Genomic DNA, 19,841 nt, shown 5'->3' on the forward strand with positions numbered 1-19,841 from the left:
TTTCCAACAGTCTTTGTTATACCACCATTTAATGATAAGCACACATGAATACAAAGTACAAAATTGTCAATGACTCCGACACACCTTGTAGTCTGGGACACTTGAAGTACTTTAAATATCAAAACATGATGATGATGATGATGATGATGATGATGATGATGATGATGATGGTGGTGGTGGTAGTGGTGGTGGTGAAAAATTCTAATTAAATTATCATCTGTACATTAATACCATAGTATCATTAATGTACGTATATATGTACGTGAGTTACGGTTTCCCCGATTATGAATTATTCGATCAGGAGATCCTATTTATTAAAAAGGAGAATAGAAGATGATAACACACCACGAACATTAAATTAGAATATAGATCTACTAATTTAATGTTTATAGTATGTTATCACCTTTATCCTTTTTTTTAATAAATAGGATCTCCCGATCACTGAAGACACATTGTAAAAAAAAAAATTTTTTTAATTGATGTCGTTTTCAGGCCGTATATGAAACTAAAATACCTTCTTGGTCTTTTGGCTAGGATTCAAGGGTAGTATCTGTTCTGCCTAAAGATAGTATAATGATATATGTAGGGTTTCCGTTCACGCTGGACGTCCATATAATGGAAATATATCACAGACTCCTATAAGGATATTGAATATAAACCGTAATAACTAACTAGATATATTCTGATACTACATTAAGCAGATTACTTAGAAAAATACTTTTACAGTTTCAACAAAAAGGCTATAATAATATTTCAGGGTCTCCATACACGCTGAACGTCCACGGAATGCCCAGCAGTAATATATTATATATGAAAGATGCCGCTGTGGAATTTCCATAGGTCCCGCGAGTTTAAATGATTTTTGGAGGCACGGCTATATCTCGGTGGCCGTGGTAAGAGGTGTTTTAATCCACCCACGCTGATGCGTTCATAGTTGAGTCCTAACCTTCATGATGTAATGCGTTCATGATTAGACTTTCTTGAGAAGATGTTAATACAAGCTTGTTAAACAAGTATAAACCCCAAAGGCTTCCTGCTGATAATCCCCTCCCTTTTTTTCTTTAATTATAAATTTTCTATCTTGCTATAAAAGTTGATACCATCGGTTAAAGAAACATTTCAAAGGCGCACCCGTTTTGTCTGGATGAAAAAGTAACAATTACCGTTTCCTATATAAAGTGCAGTTGTCTGTGTGTTTGTGTGCTAATATGTTTGTATGCTTAGCAAAAATTTGAAAATAGACAACAATCCCCTACAACGTTGGTATTTTTTTTTAATCAATATATCCCCAGGAAGATAATATATAAAACTAGCGGGGGGGGGGAGGGGGGAGACAAATTTGCTCAGTCGTAAAATATGCTTAAATATGACATTTTAATTTGTCCAGATTTTATAAAGTCATGATTTCAAAAGTAAAAAAAAAAGTATTTGGGTACCATCAGCGAGAATCAAAACCAAAAGCAAAACTGGAGCATTCAAAGCTGGTGATGTTACCACTGTACTAACGTAACATGCAGATGAACTGATTAAAAATAAACTAAAATGAATGTACAGAATGTATAACGATTTTTTTCGATTTTCACCCCTTTTTGGCCCCTTAAAAACTACTTTAATCGGCTAAAGACCCATAAAACAGCAGTCCGTAAAAAGAAAATCCAATCATTTGAGGCCCCTAGTGCCGCTTTGCGACTTTTAGTTTTGAAGGAGATACAGTTTGAAAATATGGAGACAGACAGACAGACATAGTGAGTTTTATAAATTAGATTAATACAGGATAAGAAATGAGTCAGTATTTTTTTTTAATTGAAAGACACTTTAATTTATCGTTTCTTTACTCTTGTCAGTTCTCTACAAAAAATGAGAGAGAAGAGAAACACTTAGTTTTAGTAGTGCTCTGGAGGCATATTTTATCAGGCACTTTCAGTAATGCTTTGAAGGTCTCTTAAGTTTTATTTTTTCACTACTCACATAAAAATTTCTCTTTTAGGAGTAGGATTGAGTAGGATTAACACTAACATTTTCTACTTGGATTTTTTTTTTCTTTTTATGACCCCGGACAATGCCAGGTAGCCCAGCTAGTCAAATATACAAAGTAAAGTTAGTCGCTTTTTTTTCATTTTTGTGCCATCGATAGCTTTCATCCTACAAAACTCACTTGAGCAGTGGAGGATGATTCTGGCATAAGACATCATCAACCAAAGTACAGTGGTACCTTGGTACTCGATCATAATTCATTCCAGATGTTTGTTCGAACTCCGAAATGTTTGTTCGACAACCGAAAAGATATTTCCCCCTTAAATTAACTCTAATAGAATTAATTGGTTCCAGAGTTTAAAAAGCCCGTTTTTATCTGTAAACTTTGAGAATTTTATACATTTAATTGTAAAAAAATGTCCGTTTTTATCTGTAAACTTTGAGAATTTTATACATTTAATTGTAAAAAAATGTCTATTTCTTCTTAGTTGTTCAAATAATCGATTTAGCTTCGTGTAAAGAATTTAGAAGCAAAGTTTTTTTTTCTTGCGCAGTTAATTACTGCCATCCCGAGATACACCTGTTTTGTTCATCATATTGAAGTATACTGACCTTTCTTTTTTTTACTTTTTGGACACCTCAAGGACCTTTGTCGTCCCATGCAAAAAAGGGGTCGACTAATCGAATTGTGTGGTTCTGGTGTCACGCTGATGTGCTAAAATGACCTCCGGCACCGTCTAGACTGCCAAAGGGGTTGCGATGACGCTGTTCTAAATATAACTCTCATCACAAAGTTCAGACTCGCATAGCGACGTTGTCAGAATGGGGTTGGTTCATCACACTAAACTTCAAAAGTATCACAACCAGTATGAGATACAGCATTCCATTGAGGAACACCACTGCTTATTTACATTCGAAGTGAAGCCGGCTGGTTTGAACTCCGAAATTTTGTTCAACTATCGAGACAAGAAAATCTCCAAGTTTTGGTTTGAACACTAAGTTTTTTGATCACTGAAATGTTCAATAACCCAGATATCACTGTATAACTTTGGAATTGTAAGCCATGTTTAATTTCAGAAGAGTTTTCAGTAGGTCGCTAATATGTATAAATCCTGGAGATAAAAAAAGAGTTTTTGGTGGAGAGCTTGTTTGTATAAGTCCTGCAGATGAAAAAAAAGTTCAGTGAGTAGCTGATCTGTATAAGCTTTCGACTTTAAAATTTTGCAAAGGTCTTTCTCCTGTGAACATGAAAAATTATGTGTGGGAATTCTAAAATATCCAATATTTTTATGGAGCAATTCCGGTTTCTGATTGGCTGCTAGAAAAACATGGATCCATTTGATTGGTCACTTCCTATCACCAGTGTAAGTAAGACTTCCAATTTTCTATAATCATAACATATAAAAAATATTGTAACAATTGTTGTTGCAATATTTTTGATCAGTGGGATATGATTTTTAAAAATTGTAAGGTTCTACTTATAGACACTGGTGATAAGAACTGACCAATCAAATGGAGCCACGTTCTACTAGCAACCAATCAGAATTGCTCCATAAGCATATTGAATTTTTAATCTTTGAATGTTAAAATGTATAAAATTAAGTGCAGAGGAGATTTCACCCAGAGTAATTCATACGAATCGAGGAAACATTCTCAGCAATCAATCTACAGTTGCAGCAGCTTCTGGCCTTGTTCTGTCAGGCTGGGTTAGGATTCTGTTCAGTCTTAGGAAGTCCACCCTTCCAGGCTTTACCTTCTCTCTGAGGAGAGGTTAATTTATCAGTGATATACTTAAATATTGAAAATATTCCCTTATTTTGCTGTTTAGTCCTCACATTAATGTTTCTGACAAAGAGGAAAGAATTGCTGCTTTTGTGGGTCACAATCTATTCCACCAAACACTTATCGTTGGCAAGTTTTTAACCTTGAAATAGTATTTTTTTTAACACCTTACATCAAGTGGATTCATGCCTTGTTTGAAGTGATTTACATTAAAAAAAAAAATCCATAATAAAAAAAAATAATAATTAAGTATAAAAAAATGCAGAGGGGGGTTTGGAGTCATATCACGTGACCCTACCAAGAATTATCATAATCATAAGAAATCACTTTTTTCTTTTTGACGATTAAAGTGCAGTATATGTTCAGATACTAAACTTCATCTGTTCTGTTTTCGATCAGTGAATGAGAAATCCTCCTAAACTAAATTTTAGTTTTGATCCCGATTCGAAGTAACCCTTTTTGGAGAGTTGGATTATCCCTTAATTAAAAAACCGACCTTGTGTCTAACTCTGTCCTCGTGGGGAGGCAAATAAATGTGGACTACTTTTAATTTTGTAAGATCCAATTTGTAACCCAAAGACCCTTGCAAGTAGAATCATGTCAACAAAATCCTAAAAGAGAAAAAAAAAAAAAAGTTTCCCTTTTTTCCCAGACAAGTATAAAATTTCTAACAACCAACTACCCCTCCTCATGCCCATGCCTGCCCTTCGCCACTTACATAAAACCAAGAATTAGAGCAAAAAGTTTTAGGTTGAAAAACTGAACTTGAGAAGGTTATGCTTCCCTGGGGACCACACGGCTCACCACAACCTCCCACCCTAGGGACCTTCAAGGTCCTAAGCATCAAGTTTTTTCCCATTTTTTCTACCCAATGCCCCCTCCACAAACAAACAAAAAAAAAAAAGAAAAAAAAAGGGGAAAATGGTGAATGTGGTGTCTTCATCAGGGACGGATTGAATTATGTCAAGGGTGGGTTATTTAGTTTCTGCTGAGATACTTAACCTCTTTTAGATTTTCACAATGTTTAAAAATTAAGGGATAAAAAAAGGAAACCAAGTTGTATTCCACCATTTTTATTTTATCAAATAAAGAATATCCTAGGATTTTTCTTTGCATTTTTATACATTAAAAGATAAAAAGATCTTATCCTGCCTTGGAAGAGTCCAAAATAGACTTCATAGCTTAAGTGTGTGTGTGTGTGAGAGTGTGTATATGGGGGGGGGGGGCTTTCCTCTTCCCTGCAACCTCTTTCACACAAAAGAGATGTTGTGAGTCTGTCTCTCCTTTATCATTATTTTCCTGGCAAGTGCTCGTCTGAGCTCTAATCTACGATTCCCCCTCGCCAAACTTTCACAAAAAAACACTCGTCTATCTGAAACAACTATCAATACTTTCCCTCGCTCTTTATCTGTGCCTAAACCTAAACGTAGATTCCATGAACAAAGCTTCTTTCTTAGAAACTGCACGCCTGTGGAATTCTCTTCTGTTTGCCTGCTTTTCAGATGACTACAATTTGGTCGCCTTCAAGTCTAATGTAAACAAATTCTTGATGACCCGTCCTCCTAAGTAATCCAATTTACAAAATTTCCACTACTAATGATTACTACGATATTATCCCATTGACTAATGTACACTCATTGACCCTTATTTTTTATTTATTTATTTATTTTTTTTATTCAATTTTCACCCCAAACAAGGCACAGTGCCACTTTGAAGCAGGGGGCTACTATTAGGGACTTAATTAGCGGGGTCATTATGAAGGGAGATGAGTAGAAAGATGTTTGTTAACATTACACTTGAACTTCTGCATATCATTGCAGTTGGGAAAGCAGAATCCCGGAAGGGAGTTCCAAAGACCCGCAGTTCTGGGGAAGAAACTATTGGAGTTTCCTTATCCTCGTGGCCTTCGGGCCTTGATAAGTGGTGACTCCTTTGTAAAAAAAAAAAAAAAAAAGAAAGAAATATGCTTCTTATAATTGTCAAAGGAAAGATGCTTACTTTTAGTAACATTAAACGTTACCATCCATTTTTTTTTACAAAGAAATCACCACTTATCAAGGTCCAGAGGCCACTCGAGGATAAGGGTTAAAGAGTGTACAGTGGTCAAAAGAGTAATATCATAGTAATTGTTAGAAGTGTAAATTTGGTCAATTGGATTAATTAAGGAGAACGGCTCATCAAGAACTTGTTTACATTGGACTTGAAGACGGCCATATTGTAGTCAGTTGGAAAGCAGGTAAACGGAAGAAAGTTCTACAGGCGTGCAGCTTTAAGAAAGAAGCTTTGTTCATGGAATCTACGTTTAGGTTTAAGCACAGATAAAGAGTGGGGGAAATTATTGATACTGGTTTCAACCAAATGAGTGTTTTTCCTGAATGTTTGGCGAGGGGGAACCATAGATTGGAGCTCAAACGAGAACTTGCCATGAAAATAACGATGAAACAGAGACAGGCCCGCAACGTCTCTTCTGTGAGAAAGAGGTTGCAGGGAAGAGAAAAGGGCATCCCCCACTAGGCTAAAAAGTCTATTCTGAACTCTGTCAAGGCAGGATAGTGTTTTCCTAGCAGCTCCTGCCCAGATGTGATAGCAATACTCCATCCCTGGATGTACCCGGCCCCATTCCATTGCAAAACTAGAAGGTCGTTTTCAAAAGAAGGCTGCCATTGCCTTAGATATGTAATGTATACATACCCGGGGGGGGGGGGGTCCTGATGTTTTTTAAACCTTGTTTCTTCATATTTTAAATGTGTCCCTTTTCGAACAAGTATCCTTATTTTAAAAAGGTGTGTCACTTTTACTGTTAAAATTAATATCTTTATTTTCAAACTTTGTGCCCATTTCCCGTTTTCAAACTAGTATCTTTATTAAAAAAATAAAAAATAAAAATAAAAAATAACTGCTATTTCAAAACATCAAATAATAAAAAAAAAACAGCTACCGAAAAATGAGTCACGTTTTTCGTAAGTGCAGCTTTAATGCTTTTGTAGTTATGCAATAATTTATTGCCAATAAATCAGTAAGTAAACACCAGGTGAACATAAGGACAAAAGCTTTTCCTCTAAATTGCGGAAATATTTTTAAGCAGTCGCAGGAAGCACAGAAAACTGTCTCGTTAATATTTCTTCTTTCCACTGACATTCATCAACGGTGTGTCATCAGAATTCTTATTGTCTAACAATGCAACAACAAACGATTAATCGGTGCTGGTACAGCTTTTGAACCAGACAAAACCGACGTTTGCGGACACCGAATGACGTAAACGGCCGAAAAAAAAAAAAAAATCGAATATTTTTTCCATTATGAAATAGTAAAAAAAAAAACAAAAAATAAACAATTTTTATAAAATTTTACTTTTTACAAAAGAATATATATTTAAAAAATAAAAAAAAATAACGATTTGATTTAAGAATCTTAAGCGTGACGACCCCCCTGATGTGTTTGTGGTATTAGGATGAGAGAACTCTAGCTAGGATTAGCGTAGGCCAATTAAAGGTACAGTGATGAGGATGACCATACGCCCCTCCCTTCCCCAATTTTTTGATTGGCCTTGTGCCTAATTTTTTGTTTTGTTAATTCTTTGTCAGAATACAAAATATATAAATCAAAACAAACTGGCATTAAAATACAAAAACGAGGTGGCTTTCCAAAAAAAAAAAAAAAAAAAAAAATGAAACAATATTCAAAACAAGAAAAATACTCATCCTCTCTCTCTCTCTCTCTCTCTCTCTCTCTCTCTCTCTCTCTGTATATGTATATATATATATATGTATATATATATATATATATATATATATATATATATATATATATATAATTTTTTTTATTACTGTTTTATCTGTTTGGTTACATATGTTTCGGATGTTGGACACACTACAATCTAATGTATTTTAACCTTCAAAACTTAAATATTGTCGATACCCGTCTCCCTCTCCCTTATTGTCTCACCCTCTTTTTTTCCTTGTATTTGTTCTAAAACACTTCTTCCAAATACTAACAATCATTTCTGTAAGTACTGACGAGGCTGTTGGATCATAAACATGGTCCAACATCCGAAGCATATGTAACCAAACAGATAAAACGGTAATAAAAAAATAAAACACATATTCGCTCTGCAATAGTATTGAGCACTCTCTTCAGGTTTTACTAATTACCAGTTTTACTATATATATATATATATATATATATATATATATATATATATATATATATATATATATAACACAATTTATTAAAAAATAATTGAAAAATATTTTTTGAGAAAGAAAATTAATAAAGCAGATGTTATCATTTTTACGTGAGAAAGTTAATATTTGTTTATTTTTTAATAAATTGTGTTTATATATATATATAAAACAATATATATTATATATATATTATATATATATTATTTGTTTATTTTTTAATAAATTGTTATATATATATTAATATTTGTTTATTTTTTAAATAAATTGTGTTTATATATATATTATATATATATATTAATATTTGTTTATTTTTTAATAAATTGTGTTTATATATATATTAATATTTGTTTATTTTTTAATAAATTGTGTTTATATATATATTAATATTTGTTTATTTTTTAATAAATTGTGTTTATATATATATAAAACAATATTATATATATATATTATATATATTATATATATATTAATATTTGTTTATTTTTTTAATAAATTGTGTTTATATATATATATATATTAATATTTGTTTATTTTTTAATAAATTGTGTTTATATATATATATATATATATATATATATATTAATATTTGTTTATTTTTTGATAAATTGTGTTTATATATATATATATAAAACAATATATATAATATATATATTATATATATATTATATATATATTAATATTTGTTTATTTTTTTAATAAATTGTGTTATATATATATATATATATTACATTACATTAATAATATATTAATTAATTACATTAATATATATATTATATTATTACATTATAATGTCAATAAAGATGAGGATGATTACAATAAATGAAAAGGGAAACCTCTTCAGACCATGGCATTTTAAAGCTAAATGCTTCTCATCATAATTAGCCGTTTCTGTCTGAAAAAATCTATTTTTCAGGTCAACTTTATTTCTATATATTTATACATGTACATATATGTGTGTATATATTTATATATATATGTGCGTGTATGTGTGTGCGTGTGCGTGTGTGGGAAAATGTATGCTTTTATATATATATTTTTTTGTTTATGCATACAAATCTTTTTAAATCCTAAGATCGAGACATATATATATATATATATATATATATATATATATAAAACAACAGGGCGTATATAAATAAATAGCAATTTTTACTAGATTTCAAAGTTCAAGATTTTATTAACGGTCGATATTTATAAATCAATTACAAGATATAGACCCATCAGCAAAAAAAAATAAACACATAATTCTCAGAGAAAAAATGCACAGCGATGTAATATGTAAAATTAAAAAAAAAAACAAGAAAATTAATGAAACAACGATTACAATTCTTTTCAGAAGAAAGTAGATATCTGTTTATTTTTAATAAATTTTAGTTTCGTATAAATAAACTAAAAACTGTAAAGAATATGAAAAAGAAAACAACGATTTTTGCAAATTGTTTTTATTTAAAATTTTGTTTTATCAAAAACATTTTCATTGGAGAAAAGTCTCTGTAACCTTCTCTTACTTTGTTTCATGCCTTCCAACAGTCAGAAATTATTCTAATTCTTGTCAATATGTGCTTCGTTACTATGCGAAGGAGGATTACGGCGTTTTTGCTGAGTAATGTAACGATTTAATTAATTTACAATTAAACATGTCGTTTGCTTTTCCCTGCCTTCTTATTGGATAAGCACTTTGGCATTTTCCAATCTGTCTACGTAAACAGTTGGAAAAGGCTAAACAAAAAATCTGTTTTTGTCTGGTTCAAAAACTGTAACACATCCGATTATCATAATGGAGATTTAGCGTCTGTCTGCAACATTAGTAATTATTCTTTTATTTTAAATTTCATTTTAAAATAATGTTCATCCATTGCTTGTAAAGAGGACTGTGATCCTGTACTTTTATGAGCCTAAAGTTGGCTCGTTGGTCCGATCTGACCTCGGAAGTATCTCCCGCATGTAGGGAACCTGTTGAATGATGCTGGAGCAGAGGTGCTGGCAGCTCTGTCTTTTCAAATAGCACGATTCCGTTCACATTCATCAATGCATGCAGATTCAGCAATTATGGACCCTTTGTGGTTTGCAGAACGCCCGGAACATTTGTTTGGAGTTAGGTTTTGCCATGAATTGACCACCCGTCCAAGTGGAAGGTTTTATTTGCATAGCAAGACGGTGTACTATTCAGAGTGGCATCCCCCCAGATGTGGGAGCAGTACTCCATCTTATGAAATGTCTGAGTCTTATGTGTTTTGTCGATAACAGGAGTTTTTACTGTTAACTCGTAATTGAAATTTAACCAAACTTGTTTCATAAATACTCTCTCGAGTGTCCACATACTCCTTCCATAATATTAATATTCACATACTCCTTCCAAATTACTAATATTCACATACTCCTTCCATAATACTCTCTCCATAATACTAATATTCACATATTCTCTCCATAATACGAATATTCACATACTCTCTCCATAATACTAATATTCACATACTCCTTCCATAATACTAATATTCACATACTCCCTCCATAATACTAATATTCACGTACTCCTTCCATAATACTAATATTCACATACTCCTTCCATAATACTAATATTCACATACTCCTTCCATAATACTAATATTCACATACTCTCTCCATAATACGAATATTCACATACTCTCTCCATAATACTAATATTCACATACTCCTTCCGTAATACTAATATTCACATACTCTCTCCATAATACTAATATTCACATACTCCTTCCATAATACTAATATTCACATACTCCTTCCATAATACTAATATTCACATACTCCTTCCGTAATACTAATATTCACATACTCCTTCCATAATACTAATATTCACATACTCCTTCCATAATACTAATATTCACATACTCCTTCCGTAATACTAATATTCACATACTCTCTCCATAATACTAATATTCACATACTCCTTCCATAATACTAATATTCACATACTCCTTCCATAATACTAATATTCACATACTCCTTCCGTAATACTAATATTCACATACTCCTTCCATAATACTAATATTCACATACTCCTTCTGTAATACTAATATTCACATACTCTCTCCATAATACTAATATTCACATACTCCTTCCATAATACTAATATTCACATACTCCTTCCATAATACTAATATTCACATACGCTCTCCATAATACTAATATTCACACACTCCTTCCATAATACTAATATTCACATAATCCCTCAATAATACTAATATTCACATACTCCTCCCATAATACTAATATTCACATACTCCTTCCATGATACCAATATTCACATACTTCTTCCATAATACTAATATTCACATACTCTCTCCATAATACTAATATTCACATACTCCTTCCATAATACTAATATTCACATACTCCTTCCGTAATACTAATATTCACATACTTCTTCCATGATACTAATATTGACATACTCCTTCCATAATACTAATATTTACATACTCCTTCCGTAATACTAATATTCACATACTTCTTCCATAATACTAATATTCACATACTCTCTCCATGATACTAATATTCACATACTCCTTCCATAATACTAATATTTACATACTCCCTCCATAATACTAATATTCACATACTCTCTCCATAATACTAATATTCACATACTCCTTCCATAATACTAATATTTACATACTCCTTCCGTAATACTAATATTCACATACTTCTTCCATAATACTAATATTCACATACTCTCTCCATAATACTAATATTCACATACTCTCTCCATAATACTAATATTCACATACTCCTTCCATAATACTAATATTCACATACTCCTTCCATAATACTAATATTCACATACTCCTTCCGTAATACTAATATTCACATACTCTCTCCATAATACTAATATTCACATACTCTCTCCATAATACTAATATTCACATACTCCTTCCATAATACTAATATTCACATACTCCTTCCATAATACTAATATTCACATACTCTCTCCATAATACTAATATTCACATACTCCTTCCATAATACTAATATTCACATAATCCCTCAATAATACTAATATTCACATACTCCTCCCATAATACTAATATTCACATACTCTTTCCATGATACCAATATTCACATACTTCTTCCATAATACTAATATTCACATACTCTCTCCATAATACTAATATTCACATACTCCTTCCATAATACTAATATTCACATACTCCTTCCGTAATACTAATATTCACATACTTCTTCCATAATACTAATATTCACATACTCCTTCCATAATACTAATATTCACATACTCCTTCCATAATACTAATACTCACATACTCCCTCTATAATACTAATATTCACATACTCCTTCCATAATACTAATATTCACATACTCTCTCCATAATACTAATATTCACATACTCCTTCCATAATACTAATATTCACATACTCCTTCAATAATACTAATATTCACATACTCCTTCCATAATACTAATATTCACATACTCCCTCCATAATACTAATATTCACATACTCTCTCCATAATACTAATATTCACATACTCTCTCCATAATACGAATATTCACATACTCTCTCCATAATACTAATATTCACATACTCTCTCCATAATACTAATATTCACATACTCCTTCCATAATACTCTCTCCATAATACTAATATTCACATACTCTCTCCATAATACGAATATTCACATACTCTCTCCATAATACGAATATTCACATACTCTCTCCATAATACGAATATTCACATACTCTCTCCATAATACTAATATTCACATACTCCTTCCATAATACTAATATTCACATACTCCCTCCATAATACTAATATTCACGTACTCCTTCCATAATACTAATATTCACATACTCCTTCCATAATACTAATATTCACATACTCTCTCCATAATACTAATATTCACATACTCCTTCCATAATACTAATATTCACATACTCCTTCCATAATACTAATATTCACATACTCCTTCCGTAATACTAATATTCACATACTCTCTCCATAATACTAATATTCACATACTCTCTCCATAATACTAATATTCACATACTCCTTCCATAATACTAATATTCACATACTCCTTCCATAATACTAATATTCACATACTCTCTCCATAATACTAATATTCACATACTCCTTCCATAATACTAATATTCACATACTCTCTCCATAATACTAATATTCACATACTCCTTCCATAATACTCTCTCCATAATACTAATATTCACATATTCTCTCCATAATACGAATATTCACATACTCTCTCCATAATACTAATATTCACATACTCCTTCCATAATACTAATATTCACATACTCCCTCCATAATACTAATATTCACGTACTCCTTCCATAATACTAATATTCACATACTCCTTCCATAATACTAATATTCACATACTCCTTCCATAATACTAATATTCACATACTCTCTCCATAATACGAATATTCACATACTCTCTCCATAATACTAATATTCACATACTCCTTCCGTAATACTAATATTCACATACTCTCTCCATAATACTAATATTCACATACTCCTTCCATAATACTAATATTCACATACTCCTTCCATAATACTAATATTCACATACTCCTTCCGTAATACTAATATTCACATACTCCTTCCATAATACTAATATTCACATACTCTCTCCATAATACTAATATTCACATACTCCTTCCATAATACTAATATTCACATACTCCTTCCATAATACTAATATTCACATACTCCTTCCGTAATACTAATATTCACATACTCCTTCCATAATACTAATATTCACATACTCCTTCTGTAATACTAATATTCACATACTCTCTCCATAATACTAATATTCACATACTCCTTCCATAATACTAATATTCACATACTCTCTCCATAATACTAATATTCACATACTCTCTCCATAATACTAATATTCACATACTCCTTCCATAATACTAATATTCACATACTCCTTCCATAATACTAATATTCACATACTCCTTCCGTAATACTAATATTCACATACTCTCTCCATAATACTAATATTCACATACTCTCTCCATAATACTAATATTCACATACTCCTTCCATAATACTAATATTCACATACTCCTTCCATAATACTAATATTCACATACTCTCTCCATAATACTAATATTCACACACTCCTTCCATAATACTAATATTCACATAATCCCTCAATAATACTAATATTCACATACTCCTCCCATAATACTAATATTCACATACTCCTTCCATGATACCAATATTCACATACTTCTTCCATAATACTAATATTCACATACTCTCTCCATAATACTAATATTCACATACTCCTTCCATAATACTAATATTCACATACTCCTTCCGTAATACTAATATTCACATACTTCTTCCATGATACTAATATTCACATACTCCTTCCATAATACTAATATTTACATACTCCTTCCGTAATACTAATATTCACATACTTCTTCCATAATACTAATATTCACATACTCTCTCCATGATACTAATATTCACATACTCCTTCCATAATACTAATATTTACATACTCCCTCCATAATACTAATATTCACATACTCTCTCCATAATACTAATATTCACATACTCCTTCCATAATACTAATATTTACATACTCCTTCCGTAATACTAATATTCACATACTTCTTCCATAATACTAATATTCACATACTCTCTCCATAATACTAATATTCACATACTCCTTCCATAATACCAATATTCACATACTCCTTCCATAATACTAATATTCACATACTCTCTCCATAATACTAATATTCACATACTCCCTCCATAATACTAATATTCACATACTCTCTCCATAATACTAATATTCACATACTCTCTCCATAATACTAATATTCACATACTCTCTCCATAATACTAATATTCACATACTCCTTCTGTAATACTAATATTCACATACTCTCTCCATAATACTAATATTCACATACTCCTTCCATAATACTAATATTCACATACTCTCTCCATAATACTAATATTCACATACTCTCTCCATAATACTAATATTCACATACTCCTTCCATAATACTTATATTCACATACTCCTTCCATAATACTAATATTCACATACTCCTTCCGTAATACTAATATTCACATACTCTCTCCATAATACTAATATTCACATACTCTCTCCATAATACTAATATTCACATACTCCTTCCATAATACTAATATTCACATACTCCTTCCATAATACTAATATTCACATACTCTCTCCATAATACTAATATTCACATACTCCTTCCATAATACTAATATTCACATAATCCCTCAATAATACTAATATTCACATACTCCTCCCATAATACTAATATTCACATACTCCTTCCATGATACCAATATTCACATACTTCTTCCATAATACTAATATTCACATACTCTCTCCATAATACTAATATTCACATACTCCTTCCATAATACTAATATTCACATACTCCTTCCGTAATACTAATATTCACATACTTCTTCCATAATACTAATATTCACATACTCTCTCCATAATACTAATATTCACATACTCCTTCCATAATACTAATATTCACATACTCCTTCCATAATACTAATATTCACATACTCCTTCCGTAATACTAATATTCACATACTCCTTCCATAATACTAATATTCACATACTCCTTCTGTAATACTAATATTCACATACTCTCTCCATAATACTAATATTCACATACTCCTTCCATAATACTAATATTCACATACTCTCTCCATAATACTAATATTCACATACTCTCTCCATAATACTAATATTCACATACTCTCTCCATAATACTAATATTCACATACTCCTTCCATAATACTAATATTAACATACTCCTTCCATAATACTAATATTCACATACTCCTTCCGTAATACTAATATTCACATACTCTCTCCATAATACTAATATTCACATACTCTCTCCATAATACTAATATTCACATACTCCTTCCATAATACTAATATTCACATACTCCTTCCATAATACTAATATTCACATACTCTCTCCATAATACTAATATTCACATACTCCTTCCATAATACTAATATTCACATAATCCCTCAATAATACTAATATTCACATACTCCTCCCATAATACTAATATTCACATACTCCTTCCATGATACCAATATTCACATACTTCTTCCATAATACTAATATTCACATACTCTCTCCATAATACTAATATTCACATACTCCTTCCATAATACTAATATTCACATACTCCTTCCGTAATACTAATATTCACATACTTCTTCCATGATACTAATATTCACATACTCCTTCCATAATACTAATATTTACATACTCCTTCCGTAATACTAATATTCACATACTTCTTCCATAATACTAATATTCACATACTCTCTCCATGATACTAATATTCACATACTCCTTCCATAATACTAATATTTACATACTCCCTCCATAATACTAATATTCACATACTCTCTCCATAATACTAATATTCACATACTCCTTCCATAATACTAATATTTACATACTCCTTCCGTAATACTAATATTCACATACTTCTTCCATAATACTAATATTCACATACTCTCTCCATAATACTAATATTCACATACTCCTTCCATAATACCAATATTCACATACTCCTTCCATAATACTAATATTCACATACTCTCTCCATAATACTAATATTCACATACTCCCTCCATAATACTAATATTCACATACTCTCTCCATAATACTAATATTCACATACTCTCTCCATAATACTAATATTCACATACTCTCTCCATAATACTAATATTCACATACTCCTTCTGTAATACTAATATTCACATACTCTCTCCATAATACTAATATTCACATACTCCTTCCATAATACTAATATTCACATACTCTCTCCATAATACTAATATTCACATACTCTCTCCATAATACTAATATTCACATACTCCTTCCATAATACTTATATTCACATACTCCTTCCATAATACTAATATTCACATACTCCTTCCGTAATACTAATATTCACATACTCTCTCCATAATACTAATATTCACATACTCTCTCCATAATACTAATATTCACATACTCCTTCCATAATACTAATATTCACATACTCCTTCCATAATACTAATATTCACATACTCTCTCCATAATACTAATATTCACATACTCCTTCCATAATACTAATATTCACATAATCCCTCAATAATACTAATATTCACATACTCCTCCCATAATACTAATATTCACATACTCCTTCCATGATACCAATATTCACATACTTCTTCCATAATACTAATATTCACATACTCTCTCCATAATACTAATATTCACATACTCCTTCCATAATACTAATATTCACATACTCCTTCCGTAATACTAATATTCACATACTTCTTCCATAATACTAATATTCACATACTCTCTCCATAATACTAATATTCACATACTCCTTCCATAATACTAATATTCACATACTCCTTCCATAATACTAATATTCACATACTCCTTCCGTAATACTAATATTCACATACTCCTTCCATAATACTAATATTCACATACTCCTTCTGTAATACTAATATTCACATACTCTCTCCATAATACTAATATTCACATACTCCTTCCATAATACTAATATTCACATACTCTCTCCATAATACTAATATTCACATACTCTCTCCATAATACTAATATTCACATACTCTCTCCATAATACTAATATTCACATACTCCTTCCATAATACTAATATTAACATACTCCTTCCATAATACTAATATTCACATACTCCTTCCGTAATACTAATATTCACATACTCTCTCCATAATACTAATATTCACATACTCTCTCCATAATACTAATATTCACATACTCCTTCCATAATACTAATATTCACATACTCCTTCCATAATACTAATATTCACATACTCTCTCCATAATACTAATATTCACATACTCCTTCCATAATACTAATATTCACATAATCCCTCAATAATACTAATATTCACATACTCCTCCCATAATACTAATATTCACATACTCCTTCCATGATACCAATATTCACATACTTCTTCCATAATACTAATATTCACATACTCTCTCCATAATACTAATATTCACATACTCCTTCCATAATACTAATATTCACATACTCCTTCCGTAATACTAATATTCACATACTTCTTCCATGATACTAATATTCACATACTCCTTCCATAATACTAATATTTACATACTCCTTCCGTAATACTAATATTCACATACTTCTTCCATAATACTAATATTCACATACTCTCTCCATAATACTAATATTCACATACTCCTTCCATAATACTAATATTTACATACTCCTTCCGTAATACTAATATTCACATACTTCTTCCATAATACTAATATTCACATACTCTCTCCATAATACTAATATTCACATACTCCTTCCATAATACCAATATTCACATACTCCTTCCATAATACTAATATTCACATACTCTCTCCATAATACTAATATTCACATACTCCCCCCATAATACTAATATTCACATACTCTCTCCATAATACTAATATTCACATACTCTCTCCATAATACTAATATTCACATACTCTCTCCATAATACTAATATTCACATACTCCTTCTGTAATACTAATATTCACATACTCTCTCCATAATACTAATATTCACATACTCCTTCCATAATACTAATATTCACATACTCTCTCCATAATACTAATATTCACATACTCTCTCCATAATACTAATATTCACATACTCCTTCCATAATACTAATATTTACATACTCCTTCCGTAATACTAATATTCACATACTTCTTCCATAATACTAATATTCACATACTCTCTCCATAATACTAATATTCACATACTCCTTCCATAATACCAATATTCACATACTCCTTCCATAATACTAATATTCACATACTCTCTCCATAATACTAATATTCACATACTCCCTCCATAATACTAATATTCACATACTCTCTCCATAATACTAATATTCACATACTCTCTCCATAATACTAATATTTACATACTCTCTCCATAATACTAATATTCACATACTCCTTCTGTAATACTAATATTCACATACTCTCTCGATAATACTAATATTCACATACTCCTTCCATAATACTAATATTCACATACTCTCTCCATAATACTAATATTCACATACTCTCTCCATAATACTAATATTCACATACTCCTTCCATAATACTAATATTCACATACTCCTTCCATAATACTAATATTCACATACTCCTTCCGTAATACTAATATTCACATACTCTCTCCATAATACTAATATTCACATACTCTCTCCATAATACTAATATTCACATACTCCTTCCATAATACTAATATTCACATACTCCTTCCATAATACTAATATTCACATACTCTCTCCATAATACTAATATTCACATACTCCTTCCATAATACTAATATTCACATAATCCCTCAATAATACTAATATTCACATACTCCTCCCATAATACTAATATTCACATACTCCTTCCATGATACCAATATTCACATACTTCTTCCATAATACTAATATTCACATACTCTCTCCATAATACTAATATTCACATACTCCTTCCATAATACTAATATTCACATACTCCTTCCGTAATACTAATATTCACATACTTCTTCCATAATACTAATATTCACATACTCCTTCCATAATACTAATATTTACATACTCCTTCCGTAATACTAATATTCACATACTTCTTCCATAATACTAATATTCACATACTCTCTCCATAATACTAATATTCACATACTCCTTCCATAATACTAATATTTACATACTCCCTCCATAATACTAATATTCACATACTCTCTCCATAATACTAATATTCACATACTCCTTCCATAATACTAA

General features: G+C 30.7%; 1 protein-coding gene and 1 pseudogene across 1 annotated transcript in view; one reads left to right on the top strand and one right to left on the bottom strand.

Moving 5' to 3' along the window:
• Positions 1-19,841, bottom strand: part of LOC145261090 (septin-2A-like) — a 507,588-nt gene that overhangs the window by 388,343 nt on the left and 99,404 nt on the right. The window lies entirely within an intron of this gene.
• LOC145261377 (U2 spliceosomal RNA) lies at positions 511-655 on the top strand (annotated as a pseudogene).

The sequence above is a fragment of the Euprymna scolopes genome, chromosome 37 (genome assembly GCF_053919585.1).
Source record: "Euprymna scolopes isolate OS-2025 chromosome 37, ASM5391958v1, whole genome shotgun sequence".
NCBI classification, from domain to species: Eukaryota; Metazoa; Mollusca; class Cephalopoda; order Sepiida; family Sepiolidae; genus Euprymna; species Euprymna scolopes.